The following is a 6,000-nucleotide window of genomic DNA, read 5'->3' on the forward strand; positions in this document are numbered from 1 at the left end:
TGAAAAAATTAAAATATATATAATTAATTAATAGAAACTTACAGCGTAAATTTTGAACCACGTCTTTCTGACGTAGTGAGGCGTCTTACTCCAGTTTGGATGTGCCATGGAGAAGTAACCCTTGATCGTGTCGGTTACGTCCGATGCAAGACATCCGTCAACCCCCCACCTGGAAAATACAAATTTAAAATATAAATTATTTTTAATGTTATAAAAGAAATTTAAACGAATTAAAAAAAATTAATGCAACATACCACAACGTTCCGTCCGGTCGGTCTGGGTCGATGACTGGTAAACCTTCTCTGCCTGGCAGACTGAGAATGTCCTCTACAGTGTACTGCGAGTAAGGAGCACTCGGAGGCACCATCAGATCAGTATGAATATCGGCGACCATCGGAGGTGCCATCGGAGGAGGCACAGGAGGAGGCATCGGAGGAGGCACATGAGGAGCCGATGGTGCACTAGAAGAAGTAGACCCAGAGACTCTCTGAGTGTACTGAGTCTCGGGGACAGTCTCCTGGCCCGAAGAACTGGGAGCGGAAGAAAAGGCCGGGTCTAAACGACTACCCGGCTCACCGAAGATCTCTCTGTAATGGGCAGTAAGTCTTCCTTTTCGAACCTGGAAAAAAAATGAAATTTTTAAAATTAACATCAACAATATATTTCCCAACATTATCCACCTAATCAACACTAAATAACATAAAATCCGCAAACCTATCTAAATTCCCTATACTAACCACCTAATATATCCTAAACTAACCAAATTATAGAGGAATCAGAGAGGCTTACCATTGCTACGAAATGGAGAGGAAGTAGAGAGGAAGTAGAGAGGAAAGAAAGAGTGAGCGCTCGGGTGTATATATAAGATTACATATCGTCGCAAATTCGTCGTAAGTTTACGACGAAATAGCGAGCAGTTACAAAGGCCCGTGTTTTTTTTTACGAGGAAATTGCGAGGAATCACAAAGGCCCGTGTTTTTGTTTACGAGGTATTAACGACGATTTTGGCTACGTGGAATTAACGAGACTTGCTTTCCTATAAATATACCCACAACTCTCATTCTCAAACCACACATAAACTCCCAAATCACACACCTATCTGAAATCACATTCCTCAGCAAAATCATATTCAAATTATAAATATTTGAAAAAAATAGGAAAAGGATAAGATATTAGAATTCATGTGGGCGAGACTTACGTATTATAATTGCTGGAAGTCTTGCCACATGTTATTCTGGTATTTTGATCCTTTTCCCTTTTTTCTAGTTTTTACACTACGAGGTATTTACGACGATTTATGCTTACGTGGAATTAACGTGTTTTATGTTTAAATCTTTTTACGTGGTCTTTACGACGATTTCTGGTTACGTGGTCTTTACGACGATTTATGCTTACGTGGTATTTACGACGATTTCATCCTACGTGGAATTAACGAGTGTTATGTTTAAATCCCTAGAATCCGAAACCCGAAACCCCATACCCGAAACCCCAAACCCCAATCCCCAAACCCGAAACCCGAAAGCCCAAACCCGAAACCCAAAACCCAAACCCCCATCTTTAATTTTCTACTTCATATATTCCAAACCCCATATTTAATTTTAAGTTTCGTCGTTATTTTTAACGAGTGTTATGGTTAAATCCCTAGAACCCCAAACCCAAAACACGAAAACCGAAACCCGAAATCCAAAACCCGAAACCCCAAACCCCGAACCCCTAAACCCGAAACCCCAAACACGAAACCCCAAACCCGAAACCCGAAACCCGAAATCCAAAACCCGAAACCCGAAACCCCGAACCCCTAAACCCGAAACCCCAAACTCTGAACCCCTAAACCCCGAACCCCAAACCCCAAACCCTGAACCCCTAAACCCGAAACCCGAAACCCAAACCCCCATCTTTAATTTTCTACTTCATATATTCCAAACCCCATATTTAATTTTAAGTTTCGTCGTTATTTTTAAAGAGTGTTATGGTTAAATCCCTAAAACCCCAAACCCGAAACACGAAACCCGAAACCCGAAATCCAAAACCCGAAACCCCAAACCCCGAACCCCTAAACCCGAAACCCCAAACTCGAAACCCCAAACCCGAAACCCGAAACCCGAAATCCAAAACCCGAAACCCGAAACCCCGAACCCCTAAACCCGAAACCCCAAACTCTGAACCCCTAAACCCCGAACCCCAAACCCCAAACCCCTAAACCCGAAACCCGAAACCAAAAACCCGAAACCCCAAACCCCAAACCCGAAACCCGAAACCCCAAACCCCAAACCCAAACCCCATATTCCTTATTTTATACTTCATATATTCCAAACCCTATCTTTATTTTTAGGTTTCGTCGTTATTTCCTCGTTGTCTTACGTTGTATTTACGACGATTTCATCCTACGTGGTTTTTACGACGAATTCATCGTACGTGGTATTTACGACGATTTTGTCCTACGTGGAATTAACGAGTCCCGCGTTCTGTATTTTTATATTTCCTCGTTATTTCCTCGTTGACCTACGAGTCCTTTACGACGATGTTTTGTTAAGTGGAATTAACGAGTGTTATGTTTAAATCCCTTGAATCCGAAACTCCAAACCCCATATTCCTTATTTTCTACTTCATATACTCCAAACCCCATCTTTATTTCCATTCCAAACCACAATTCCCACATTTGCTTATTCATAAAACAAACTCCCGGCATTACCTTATTCATAAAACAAACCCCACATTATCTTATTCATAAAACAAACTCCCTCATCTTATTCATAAAACAAATACATCAATCGGATACATCGACATTCTCGTCATCACTAGAAACATCATCATTTTCATTAAACTCGTCTTCAACAGCTTCGTCTATGGCATCATCGGTAAGATCTTCGTACTCGTGATTATGCGGATCAATGAGAAGGATGTCATCAATTTCTTGTTCAGGTTCCTCAACTTCATTTATCTGTTCTTCTTGCAATGGTGGTTCTTCTCCACTGATGATTCGTCCTCGAGGTGTAACTTTGATCACTGCTAACCAATTTATACCTGAATCTCTCATCCGAGGGTATGGAAGGAAGCTAACTTGGTCTGCTTGTGAAGCTAAGATGAAAGGCTCGAATTTGTTGTACCTTCGTCCACCGTTGACATCAACTACACCGAATTTGTTAGACCGAACACCTCTGTTGACGACGGGGTCGAACCATTCACATTTGAAGAGGACGCATTTCAGCTTCAGTATCCCTGGAAATTCGACTTCAATAATCTCCGTCAAGATCCCGTAGAAATCTGTTTCCCCTTTCACACATATTCCATTGTTACTGGTCGCCCGCTGTCTACCATAGTCATATGTATGAAAAGTATAGCCTCGTGTGAAATACATCTGTGATGTGGTGACCTTTATAGCCATCGTCGTCATAATCAACCTGCAAAAATAAAGAGAATGTTAATGAAATACAGATAATGTATGAAAAAAACGTTTTAGTTAATACCTGATTCCGCAACCACTTAATGAAGTGTTGATCTTTCCTTTTGTCTACGTCACTTGTGGATATACCAGAAAATGTTTCTTCGACTTGAGAAACAAATAGGCTGTAAAATCACATTTTATAGGAATGAATCTCTCGCAATTATACAATTAATTATACTTATATGTGTTTCGAAGTGTCAATATATGTTACCTTTCAAAATAACGCATCAATGGATCTTCGCAATTGAGTAGAATATAGGTGTGTGCACTATGAGCGTCTTCTTCACTCGACCACCAAACCTCTTTAGACTTCCCACCGAGTCGCCCAATCTGGCTAAAGATGTCTGGAACACCAGCAACTGCATATGTTGGCGCAACACCACCATCATCATATCTTCTTGGAGCTCTTCTCCGTGTACGTACTTTTGACGCAAAGTAGTACGATGTGAAGTGAGAAACTTCTTCCGTCAAACTTCCAGCAATTATAGAACCTTCAACTTTGGCGAGGTTCTTTGCTTTTCCCTTCAAATATTTCATGGCTCGCTCATACTGATACATCCATCCGTAATGTACAGGTCCACGAAGCAATGCCTCATATGGGAGGTGGACAGCTAGATGCTCCATGACGTCAAAAAATCCGGGAGGAAATATCTTCTCCAAGTTGCACAATAAGATGGGAATGTTCTCCTGAAGCTGTTCCACAACTTCTTCTTTAAGAGTGCGTGTGCTCAGATCCCTGAAAAATGCTCCAATGCCTTTTATATTCAAAAAAAAATTAAACACATTGTTAGTCATATATTATTTTGTAAATTATTGTGATATAATACACTACGTACCTGCAAGTGCTTCATGTACGTTTGTTGGAAGTAGCTCCGCAAATGCAAAGGGCAGTAGTCGTTGCATAAATACATGACAATCATGACTCTTCATCCCGGAGAACTTTTGACCCTTTTCAACACATCTAGAGAGATTCGAAACATACCCATCGGGGAACTTCACTTCTGATGCCACCCAGTTGAACAACACCGACTTTTTTTCTGAAGATAATCTGAATATCGGAACGGGAACTTGTCCATTGCTTTTAATATGTAACTCGCTTCTTGAGCAAATATCCGGCAAGTCCAACCTCGATTTTATGTTGTCTTTTTTCTTCCCTGGGACATTCAATATTGTATTCATGATGTTCTCAAAGAAATTCTTCTCTATATGCATCACATCGAGGTTGTGGCGCAGAAGAAGATCCTTCCAATATGGCAACTCCCAAAATATACTCTTCTTGTGCCAGTTGTGATGAACACCGTAAGAATCTGGCATATTACGAGGGACATGCCAATTACCACCCCAACGAACTGTTTCGTTAGCTCCGTAGTAGTCGATTTGCGCTTCAATTTGTTCTCCAGTTAGATATGGAGGAGGAGTGTCTCTCACAACCCTTTTGTGCCTAACAAATTCTTGTTTCTTCGGTAAGGATGGCCAATGGGAAGAAATCGACGGTGACAATCAAACCAACTTGTCTTCCTACCATTCTTCAGTTGAAACGCATCTGTCGTTCCATTACAATATGGACAAGCTAATCTCCCATGTGTAGTCCATCCAGACAACATCCCATAGGCAGGGAAATCACTTATGGTCCACAAAAGCATCGCTCGCATCGTAAAATTCGTCTTCGTTGAACAGTCATACGTCCTCACCCCTGTTGACCACAAATCCTTCAACTCTTTTATCAGTGGTTGTAGGAAAACATCCAGGGACCTTTTTGGATGGTTCGGACCAGGTATTAATATGGTCAAGAATAGTAACTCCCGTTGCATGCACATCTCCGGTGGCAGGTTGTATGGAGTAAGAAAGACTGGCCACAATGAATATTGTCTCCCTGACATTCCGAACGGACTAAATCCATCTGTGCATAATCCGAGATACACATTCCGGATATTGCTAGCGAAATCTGGATGTACTTTGTTGAAATGTTTCCAGGCTCTTGCATCTGATGGATGAGTCATCTCACCATCCGTCTGAGTATGCTCGGCATGCCATCTCATCTTTCCAGCAGTCTGCTCTGATTGATACAATCTTTTCAATCTGTCTGTAATTGGTAGGTACCACATCCTTTGGTACGGTACCCTATTACGTCCCCGTCCTTGCGGCTTGAATCGTGGCTTCTTGCAGAATCGACATTCTTCTAGCTTCTCATCATCTCCCCAATAGATCATGCAGTTGTCGATGCAAACATCTATCATCTCCGAAGGCAACCCAAGACTATAAACCAGTTTCTGAATCTCATAATAAGAATCAGCAGACACATTGTCTTCCGGCAAATACTCTTTAAACAAGTCCGCCCATTCGTTCATGCAACTTTCAGGTAGATTGTGATCAGTTTTAATATTCATCATTCTAGCAGCTAACGACAATTTAGAGAGACCTTCTCTACAACCACTGTAAAGTGGTTGATTCGCCGCGTTTAACATTTCGTAAAACTTTTTTGCATCTATATTAGGTTCTTCATCTTCATCATGAGCTACGAATGCATCAGCTACCATATCATGAACCCTATCATA

This window comes from Brassica napus, chromosome C1 (genome assembly GCF_020379485.1).
Source record: "Brassica napus cultivar Da-Ae chromosome C1, Da-Ae, whole genome shotgun sequence".
Lineage (NCBI taxonomy): Eukaryota > Viridiplantae > Streptophyta > Magnoliopsida > Brassicales > Brassicaceae > Brassica > Brassica napus.